Consider the following 11,578-nt stretch of genomic DNA (forward strand, 5'->3'; position numbering starts at 1 on the left):
TATTGGACTATACTTTGGTACTTTTTTGACCATTCTAATTGGTTGCAATCATTTAAAGAAACATGTACTGAACATGGGGCTTAAGAAAACATCCCGTTGCCTAAGGGCAATGCTGTGCTGTAGAGGGTTAAATATATGTATTCTGGTCTCTCTGAAACCTCCCATGATGAACCAGAATCAATGATCCCATACCTCCTAAAAAAAAGTTCAGGATGCACATCTAAACCAGGAGACTCACCCAGTTTCATAGATTTGACAGCTCTAGTCAATTCCTCTAATGTGATAGGAGCGCCTAGAGCCATAGCTTCCTTTGGAGATAAAGAGTATAATGTGTAATAAAATTATTTAATTGTATAATTTATTTCTTGCTGGTTGTGAGTGATCAGCCTCTGAGGTGTTTGAATACTACTAATATACGAAAAAGACTCCCCTTCCTTCATTTTTAATGCCAGAAGTCTGCTTGACCTCTCGTTATAATTATAGTTGACTTCTATGAAATATAAATTCAGCAATATGATGCATAGCTGAGTTTATTTTTTAGGCACTGTCAGCTGTTTCTCTCTAGACTATTTTCTATGAGAAAGATCGAATTTGTAAATCAGATAAAGTCCTATTCCTAGATGAATGGCGACGCGATGAAAAGAAAATAGCAGTGCCCCCCTTGAAAACATTTAATTACTTCCCACAGGGATTGTGGATTTGAAGCAGAATCCTTGTTACGAAAAATAAAGTCAGCAAGATTAGAATTAAGCTGTGAGATGTAGTCACTGTTTTTCAAAAGATCCAACACCTAGTCATTCTATCCCCTATAAGAAGTTTATAGAGTATCGCACCATGGTCAGATATAAAAATAGGCAATATCTGTGTGGACACAATGCAACCATCAAGTTGGGGTGAAATAAAAATATAATCAATTCAAGAATATGTTTTGTGGAAGGATGAATAATTCTGGCTATGGCTATGTAATTCTGGCTATCTTTTCTGGCTATGTTCCTTGAGCGCCAGGCATCAGTTCCATTGAGCTCTTAATAATTAGCATAAATGCATGTTAAACTTACAAAACAAAACTTATTATTATTAATGACAGCACATATGTCCGTAGGAGAAGGCCCTATTACCCAGTTTAAATGTATATACACAAAAGTAATACATGTCTTCTTTGAAACACAACGTTAATCTGACGTTAAACATGCCTCCTGGTAGGTTTAATTTAAGCCTCAATTTAGTCCTGGAGTAGGCTACCTCTAGTCTTCCTCCGAAATCAGTTTATTAAATTCTGGACTAGTCTAAGTCTAGGAATATTTAAAACCATAACAGAGAAAGCAGATTTCTGTTCATCTGGTTTAAAGGGCCATTTTAATCTAGGACTAGGCTAAATCTCTGTCCGGGAAACCGCCCCCTAGAGTTTAAAATGGCCCTTTTCGGTGGGTTCGACCCCACCGAACTCAATACTAACAATGTTCTTTATCGAGGGAAGGAACAGTGCAAAAAGTGCAAAAACAACACCCAACAAAAGCTCAAATAAAACAAGCTTTTATTACAGTAAAATGATCCAGCAGTATATTTAACCTTGGGCATGGGGTACTTTTTATCCCTGTGTACACCAAGGTGGGTTTGCTGCCAAAAAAATATTTTTTTAGTTTCATCTGATCATAGAATCCGGTCCCTATTGATGTTTCAGTCATGTCTGACAACTGAATATGCTGGAGTTTGTTTTTGGATGAACGAGGAGGATTTTTCTTGAATAACTCCCAAACAACATGTGGTGATGTAGGGGTTGTTTGAATATATTTTTTGTAGGCTTTCTGAGCCCAAGACTCAACTAATCTCTGCAATTCTCCATCCGTGATCCTTGGAGAGTCTCTGGCCACTCAAACCTCTTCTCCATGCATTAAGACAATATAGACACATGTCCTCTTCCAGGCAGACTTGTAACATCTTTAGTTGATTGGAACTTCTTAATTATTACCCTGATGGTGGAAATGAGAATTTTCAATGCTTTAGCTATTTTCTTACAGCCACTTTCTATTTTGTGAAGCACAACACGATTCGATTCGATTGCGATTCAGAGCGCTGCGATGCTAAAACGATTATCAATGCATCTTTTTTTTGGTACTTTTAAAGCAAAGTATTTATAATGACCCATAAAGAATGTACTTACAATACTTCCTATATTAATTTTATAAATAAAACAAATGGAAGTGATTTGGCAAGTCAACTGTAAGGTTACATTTGCCAGCATATGTCCTAACATTGCAAAGAACCAAAAGGAAAATAAATGTGTGCCTGTACTAGCAGCATACTTGTAGTAAATGAATAAAAACTTCAGCATATCCTGAATCTCTAACATTTAATAATAGGCTAGACTTCTATCCAACATCCTCCTGTTATGTGCAATGAGCAATACAATCCTTCAGACAAAAAAAAACAAAACAAATACACATTTTGCTGTAGCAAAATCACAAACAGCTAGCTTTCATTAAAGCTGCACTGTGTGATATGTTCCTCCATCTAGCAGTGAAATTGTATATGACTACCCAGTGAATATTAGTTTCTGTTCCTTTCAATTCCGAGGGCGTTTTAACTCCTACGGTGGCCGTATTATTCCAAGATTAACATGGCTTAAGTAAAAGCAATTAAAAATAACTAAATGAACATCACCATGAACATTGATCTCCCTATTTCGACCAAGAACAAACGCACAATCTCTTTCAGAAATCTAAAATCCTGTCTTGTCAGCAAATTATCCTCTTCCCCCCCACCGCTGACTGACAACCCCTCCGACCTCATTAACTACTACAATGAAACACTCTCCTCCTGTCTCGATCATCTGGCTCCCACCAAAACCAAAACTGTCTCATTCACTCACTCTGCTCCCTGGTACACTCCTGATCTGCACAAAATGAAATCCCGTAAGCGTCAGCTTGAAAGACTCCTTAGGAAAACTGGTTTAACTGTTCATCTACAAGCCTACACAGATCACCTTCAGCAGTATAAGGAAGTTCTTAACACTACCCGGTCCACTTACTACTCGCACCTCATACACTCTGGTTCCACCAACCCCAAGGCTCTCTTCTCCACAGTAAATAAACTTCTCAAACCCAGTGACAATACCACCAACTCATTCACAACTGATAAATGCAACTCTTTCATGCTTTCAGACCAAAATTGACACCATTTACAACAACCTGTCCTCTTCTTCTGTCACCACTATCTGCCCTCCCACTCCATCATTTGTTCCTCCCCCCTTCACCTCTCATTCCCTGTCTCAGTTCTCCCCTGTGTCGGCAGGGGAACTGTCCAAACTTGTAACAGGAATGAAAACATCTGCATGTGTCCTGGACCCCATTCCATCCAACCTCATCAAGGACTGTCTACCTGCCATCTCCACAATCATCACAGAAATCATTAACTCCTCTCTCAGCTCTGGCTCAATCCCCCCTTCACTCAAACTGGCTGCTGTCACCCCCATCCTTAAAAAACCCGGACTCAACCCTGACATCATGTCAAACTTTCGGCCCATCTCCATTCTCCCCTTTCTGTCTAAGATACTGGAACGCACTGTCGCCAAACAACTTAAAACTCACCTCTGCTCAGATGACCTTTTTGAACCATTTCAATCTGGTTTCCGATCACAACATAGCACTGAAACATCCCTCCTCAAAGTCACCAACGACATCCTCCTCTCTGCAAACGCTGGTCACCTCACCATCCTCATCCTCCTTGATCTAACTGCAGCTTTTGACACTATCAATCACACCGATCTTCTCTCCCGCCTTGAATCTTCCCTCAGTATCACCGGCACTGCCCTCTCCTGGCTCCAATCTTATCTCACTGACAGACAACAATTCATCCACATAAATAACTGCACCTCCTCCACTGCTCCGCTGCCCCAAGGCGTCCCCCAGGGTTCGGTGCTTGGTCCTCTCCTCTACATACTATACCTGCTTCCCCTTGGCAATATCATTCGCCACCATGGTCTCAACTTTCACTGCTATGCCGATGATGTTCAGCTCTACATCTCCACTAAATCCATCACCTCTGCCACCCACTCCACTATCACCAACTGCCTCACTGACATTAAATCCTGGATGCACACCAATTTCCTTCAACTCAACTGCGAAAAAACAGACATGATCATCATCGGTCCCAAATCCATCACTAAAACCATTCACAGTTTCTCCCTCACTGTCGACACCTTCACCCTGTCTCCATCCCTTCACAGTCACAACCTCGGAGTCATCTTTGACAATAACCTCTCCTTTGAACACCACATAAAACAAATCACCAGAACTGCCTTCTTTCACCTCAAAAACATTGCCTGACTCCGTCCATCACTCTCTTTCTCCGCTGCAGAAACCCTCATCCACGCCTTCATCACCTCCAGAATTGACTACTGCAATAGCATCCTGTACGGCATAACATCCAAAACCTTAAATAAACTCCAATACATCCAGAACTCTGCTGCTCGTCTGCTCACTCACACCTGCACCCGTGACCACATCACCCCTGTCCTCAGGAACCTCCACTGGCTCCCGGTCCCACAATGAATTCAATTAAAAATCCTTCTCACACACAAAGCCCTCCATAACCAGGCCCCTTCCTACCTCAGTGACCTGCTCCACCGCCACAACCCATCTCGTAGCCTCCGCTCATCTGATGCCAACCTCCTGACTCTACCTACCAGGACCAAGCACCGAACCTGGGGTGACAGAGCCTTCTCTGTTGCTGCCCCCTCCCTCTGGAACTCTCTCCCCAAACAAATCCATGACTGCACTGACCTTCCAACATTCAAATCACTGACAAAAACTCACCTTTTTAAAATTGCTTTTAATGTTTAGCTTAGTACAGTGTGTTTTTTAGTGCATTTATTTTATTTCATTTCTATTTGGTGTTGTTCCTACTGCTTTTGTGATTTTTCTATGTAAAGTGTCTGAGTACTCAGAAAAGCACTTTCAAATAAAATGTATTATTATTATTATTATTATTAAAATTTACAGTGTACTTTTTTTATTTAGCTTAAAAAAAAATCGCACCTTTAAAACTATTCATCACCTGTGATCAGTCTCATTAATGCAATTATCTAATCATCCAATCACATGGCAGTTGCTTCAATGCATTTAGGGGTGTGGTCCTGGTCAAGACAATAATCTGTTGTATTATTTTAATTTAATACTGTGAAGCTGCTTTGATACAATCTGTATTGTGAAAAGCACTATACAAATATACTTGACTTGACAATCTCCTGAACTCCAAACTGAATGTCAGAATGGGAAAGAAAGGTGATTTAAGCAATTTTGAGCGTGGCATGGTTGTTGGTGCCAGACGGGCCGGTCTGAGTATTTCGCAATCTGCTCAGTTACTGGGATTTTCACGCACAACCATTTCTAGGGTTTACAAAGAATGGTGTGAAAAGGGAAAAACATCCAGTATGCGGCAGTCCTGTGGGCGAAAATGCCTTGTTGATGCTAGAGGTCAGAGGAGAATGGGCCGACTGATTCAAGCTGATAGAAGAGCAACTTTGACTGAAATAACCACTCGTTACAACCGAGGTATGCAGCAAAGCATTTGTGAAGCCACAACACGCACAACCTTGAGGCGGATGGGCTGTAGAAGACCCCACCCGGTACCACTCATCTCCACTACAAATAGGAAAAAGAGGCTACAATTTGCACAAGCTCACCAAAATTGGACAGTTGAAGAGTGGAAAAATGTTGCCTGGTCTGATGAGTCTCGATTTCTGTTGAGACATTCAGATGGTAGAGTCAGAATTTGGCGTAAACAGAATGAGAACATGGATCCATCATGCCTTGTTACCACTGTGCAGGCTGGTGGTGGTGGTGTAATGGTGTGGGGGATGTTTTCTTGGCACACTTTAGGCCCCTTAGTGCCAATTGGGCATCGTTTAAATGCCACGGCCTACCTGAGCATTGTTTCTGACCATGTCCATCCCTTTATGACCACCATGTACCCATCCTCTGATGGCTACTTCCAGCAGGATAATGCACCATGTCACAAAGCTCGAATCATTTCAAATTGGTTTCTTGAACATGACAATGAGTTCACTGTACTAAAATGGCCCCCACAGTCACAAGATCTCAACCCAATAGAGCATCTTTGGGATGTGGTGGAACGGGAGCTTCGTGCCCTGGATGTGCATCCCACAAATCTCCATCAACTGCAAGATGCTATCCTATCAATATGGGCCAACATTTCTAAAGAATGCTTTCAGCACCTTGTTGAATCAATGCCACGTAGAATTAAGGCAGTTCTGAAGGCGAAAGGGGGTCAAACATAGTATTAGTATGGTGTTCCGAATAATCCTTTAGGTGAGTGTATGTTACAAGGTAAACAATACTTTTTCACCATTGATGCGACGAAAAGTAACGCAAGTTATACTAGAGATTGTTCTGGCGTTATGCACAACCATGCTATGGTTAGACAAGCAACTATAAAACTTAGAATTTACACAAATAGGCTGAATTACCTGTCGAGAAGAAAGCAGGCAACTTCGGCGTCCGTTTTAAAATCTTTGCTCCTCATGAGCTCTTTCCATCTGGGAAAAGTTACTCCAATATTGACTTTGGTCTTGCTGATTTGCCTGTCGCGTTGACGTTTTAATTCTCTCTTTCGCTTCCTTGGCGATTCTGCTACATGTCCTCGAAAATAGGCGTGATCCTCCATCTTCAGCAATCTTTCAAATCTGCCGGCAGTCGCGAGTAATCTCCCCCTCGCATTCGTCACGGTGCCACTGAGTGTAAAACGCGAAAGGCGAAGCTTGAATTTCCAGGTATGTCCCTCTTTGGCGAATGTATTTTCAAGATGGAGGCGCAACATGGCTGCCGCCATTCGAGCGACTCGCTCGTATGTATTATAAATGGCAGATTTTACGCTCTGAGAATACTTTATTAGTTGGTGGAAGTAATTACACATGAATGAGCACATACACTTTTGATAGAACAAAGTGTTTTTTGCTAAGAATCAACTTAAAAAGTTACACAGTGTAGCTTTAAAAAATATAGAATTATGCAGCAGCTCTCATATAAAAATAATGCTTGTGGATATTCTGACTAATTAGTAACATACAAAGCCGTAATACACAACTAAATAATAAAGAGTTATGACTAGAAATGTTTGCTGTATACCACAATCAAAAACAGCTTATAAGTAAATGAACGTCAGCAGAGAGCACAGGCAAAATATAACTTTTTGTGACTGGCAATGCACTGATACACACAGGAAAATATAAAAAATACAAAATAGGTCACAATGTAGGGGTTGTTTAAAAAGAAAACAATAAAAATAACAATGACTTTAAGGTAATTCTTAAAAAAAAACAAAAAAAAAAAAAAACCATTTGTTCCAGATTTTTCAATGTGTCTTTTTTTAAAAAATTTTAAAGGTACAGTTCTTCAGCACAACACAAATAATATTTTGAAGAATTTTGTCCATGCAGTGAAAGTCAGCTGGATCCAATTCTGATTTCATATATGAAACTATTTAGTATATAAATATATATTAAAGTTTGTAGCCTTTTATAGTGTGATTACCATAGTGCAGTCACTTATTATTCATACGTTATGCTGTTATGTATTTGGGGAGATGTGTTTATTGAGCATATCTTATAGTATAGCCAGGATATAATTTAGTAATAATAAGAGATGATGGAAACACATGGAAACATTGCTCTTTTATTATAATGTGGGTGGCTCTTAAAAGAGCCTTTGTTTTAGTTCTGAAAAGAACCTTTCATGCCTGTCACACCTGTGGCTGCCAGGGAACTGCACCCTCAGCACAGAGGTATTCAACAAGGGTCTCCCTCACACGCATGGCTTCGCGGGAAGCATTGTTGCTCCCTGCTCTGCTGATGTTCTGCAGTGCAGAGGCTTCTCCTTCAACAGCCAGGGTTTGTGGGTTCCGCAGTCCTTGTTGTCCTCCGCAGAAAGTTGTGTAGAACACAGGTTGCCTTCACACAGGCTTCTACATGGTCTGGGCTGACACCAATTACACGCCGATACATTCGCCACTGTGCTGCGAGTATACCGAACGCATTCTCAACTGTCAGCCTTGCCCGTGAAAGTCTGTAGTTGAACACCCTGTGTTTACTGGGAAGGGTGGTACCTGGGAAGGGTCGCATTAAGTTTCTGCGGAGAGGGAAGGCCTCATCTGCCACAAAGACGTGAGGCTGGGGCCCCAGGTGCTCTGCTCCTGGCAGCAGCGTGTCCTCCGGTAGGCCAAGGGTTCCACTTCGAAGAGCGTTTCCAAAGGGACAATTAGCCAGAGTCCCACCATCACTGGACTTCCCATAACTGCCAACATCTATGATGCGGAAACAGTATTTGGCATCTACAACTGCCAAGAGGACAATAGAGAATGTCCCCTTGTAGTTGTAGAATAGTGATCCTGAGTTGTTGGGAGCTTGGATCACTACATGCTTCCAGCGATGGTGGAACTCTGCTGCAATGTCCTGCCAATCTTCTGTGGTAGGAACTGGCATGTAGTCCTCCACCAGGGAGTCCCAAATGGCATTTGCCACTTCTGCCACAATACCAGCTACAGTGCTGTGCCCAACCTGGTAGCTGAAGGCAATACTGTGGTATGAATCCCCTGTTGCAAGGAACCTGTGGAAATATGTATTAAGAATTAAAGTATAAATGTATATGAAAAGAAAGCATATTAATCTACAAAAAATATTGCAGTTTAAAAAAAATTATATGTGTGTATGTGTGTGTATATATAATATGTGTGTGTGTGTGTATATATATATAAATTAAACAACCTGTTTATTAACCATAAGCAGTTGCTATAGCAACTGCCTAGCAACGCCCTAGCAACCACCCAGAATACCATAGCAACTGCCTAGCAACGCCCTAGCAACCTGTCAAGGCGTCTTCATGTCAAGGTGTCCTATTTATTTCATTAGCTGCCTTGTTAGTGGTTGCTAGGCAGTTGCCAAGGTGTTCTGGGTGGTTGCTAGGCGGTTGCTAGGCAGCTGCTATGGTATTCTGGGTGGTTGCTAGGCGGTTGCTAGGGTATCCACACAGAACACCATAACAACTGCCTAGCAACCACCTAGCAACTGCCTAGCAACCACTAACAAGGCAGCTAATGAAATAAATAGGACACCTTGACATGAAGACGCCTTGACAGGTTGCTAGGGCGTTGCTAGGCAGTTGCTAGGGTGTTCTGGGTGGTTGCTAGGCGGTTGCTAGGCAGTTGCTAAGGTATTTTGGCTGTTTTCAATGGTGTTGCTTGGTGGTTGCTATGTTGTTCTGGGCGGTTGCTAGGCAGTTGCCAAAGTGTTCTGTGTGGTTGCTAGGCGGTTGCTAGGCAGTTGCTATGGTATTCTAGGTGGTTGCTAGGACATTGCTAGGGAGTTGCTAGGGTGTTCTGGGTGGTTACTAGGCGGTTGCTAGGGTGTTCTAGGTTTTTCCGATGTACGCGTTCCTTATCCTTGTCCCTGCAATTTGTTCATCGGAATGTCGTTTCTTTGGTCGTGTGTCGGCCATAATTAAAACTTCCCTCTTCATGCTTCTCTCTCCTCTTCATGTGTATGCGCACTAACCCCCCAAACCCCACCCTCAAATACTTCTTGCCAGTTATTGGCTGGAACACTGTTTGTTGTGTTTCGTGGTGCGGGTGAGCCCAGTTTGTTTTTGTTGCCGTTTGTGGAGCCTGTGGTGTCTACAGAGACCGCGTTTTTTTACAGTGTGTTCAGGGGACAGGCAGCTAGCGGATAGTGAGGAGATGTTTGCTGTATGTGACAAAAAAATGTTTGACCTAAAAAACACGTGTCATCGCTTAGAGCACCTTAGAGTATGGGCCATTCAATCTCCTCACTTGCGTTCTTGGCCACTTGAGAGCGAGTGCACGCGACAGGAAGTAATTGCGCAAGACTGTCCAAAAAAAAAGGCAAAGCGCAGTGCCCTGAATGCACACTAAATCTTAAATACCCCATCGGAGTGAGGTAGGCCTACCGCATGCTTATTCGAGGCTAAGCATATCCCATCATGCATTCGTTTCGGGAAAATCGTGTGCGCCGAAATCGCGAGAAAGCGAGCAAAACATTCCACTGTAAGTTAAATTAATTAGATATTACATGTAATTTGGTAGTAAAACAAATAGTTAAAGTGTCATTTTATTGGTGCAAAGATGAGTCGGCTATGTGTATTTTGTACAACATTTGCAACTGCTTTTTATAACCTAATTAGAAGCACCACAATTTTATATGGGACTACTGCCAGACAGTTAGAAGTTTATTTTAAAATGCAAAGTATTGAAAATCAAAATAAAGCTCTGTAAACACTTGCATTTTTGCTTGTCCCATAGGGTAATCAAACGTTCTACACACACTTGCAGTCTTCGCGCCTACTTGAACCAAAGAGTATAGAAGCCCAAGAGGCGAAACTCTGTTGTGTTATGGGTAACAGTCTGTAGATGGCGCTGCGGAGGCGCGTCCGCCATTATGGACTGAAAGCTGCTGAAATCGTTAGCGCCAGTTTGCACGCCACACAACCAAACTATGAAGATGAGCAAGTGGTCAAAACGCAAGCAGTGTTCGGCAATAATTTTTGACTAATGCTTCCATTCTATGTCAATGCCTCTTCTTTCACAAAAAGAAAAAAATACAAAAAAACTTCTCATACACAAATGCACACACAATAGATGGTGGTGTCTGATTAATTACTGAGATCTTATGGCACCACTTACATTTTAGTATGGTTTATAGTTCATGTGTGCACTTGCTAGATTGCACATCTTTTTTGTACCTTTCCGCCTGTAATAGGACATTCACAGATTGTTTTTGTTCTTGCCATTGAAACGTTCACTGTGTGCACTCTCACTGAAGATGTTGAAAAAACAAGTTGTTAATATTTTTGTGATATTCTATGTAAAAGATTAACTGTCTTTAGAAATGTTCATTTATAATTATTTTTTATTTATTTATTTATTTATTTTTCCAAATCATATATATGGTGATGTTCACTCATTTCAAAATCAACATTTGAATAAATATCTTATTACTGTGTGTCTGCCTATATATTATTTCATGAATTTCTGTTATTCATATAACAAGGAAAATGCATAATAGAACATAAATATTGATAGATTAAAGGTTTGCAGTAATTTTATAATTGTATCTTTGCAAACCGTAAGTGGTAGGCTAATGAAGCCGATTCGGTGGGGGACATACCCTTACGAAAAAGTACTATAGGAATCTTATAGTATTTTGGGACAAAATATTATAGTAATCTTATAGGAATACTATAGTAATTTGGGACATACTATAGAAGTACAATAAGACTAGGGCAGAGCGGGGCACAAAGTAACACTTTTTGACTTTCTCAGTTTGTGTAAATCTACTTATGGTTCAGAGTATTTATTTTTTCCCCACATTAATTTCCCACATGTCTAGTACAATTATGTGGTTTTGTTTTATTAATACAGTATATACTTTTTTTCTGGATATACCCCGCAAGAATGGAAGTGAAATGTGACAACATGCCCCATAGGTGGGGTACATTGTAACATGTGAGGGGCACATTGTAACATGACATATGACAGCTTAAAATGTACA

Source organism: Rutilus rutilus (assembly GCF_951802725.1).
Source record: "Rutilus rutilus genome assembly, chromosome: 5".
Taxonomy (NCBI): Eukaryota; Metazoa; Chordata; class Actinopteri; order Cypriniformes; family Leuciscidae; genus Rutilus; species Rutilus rutilus.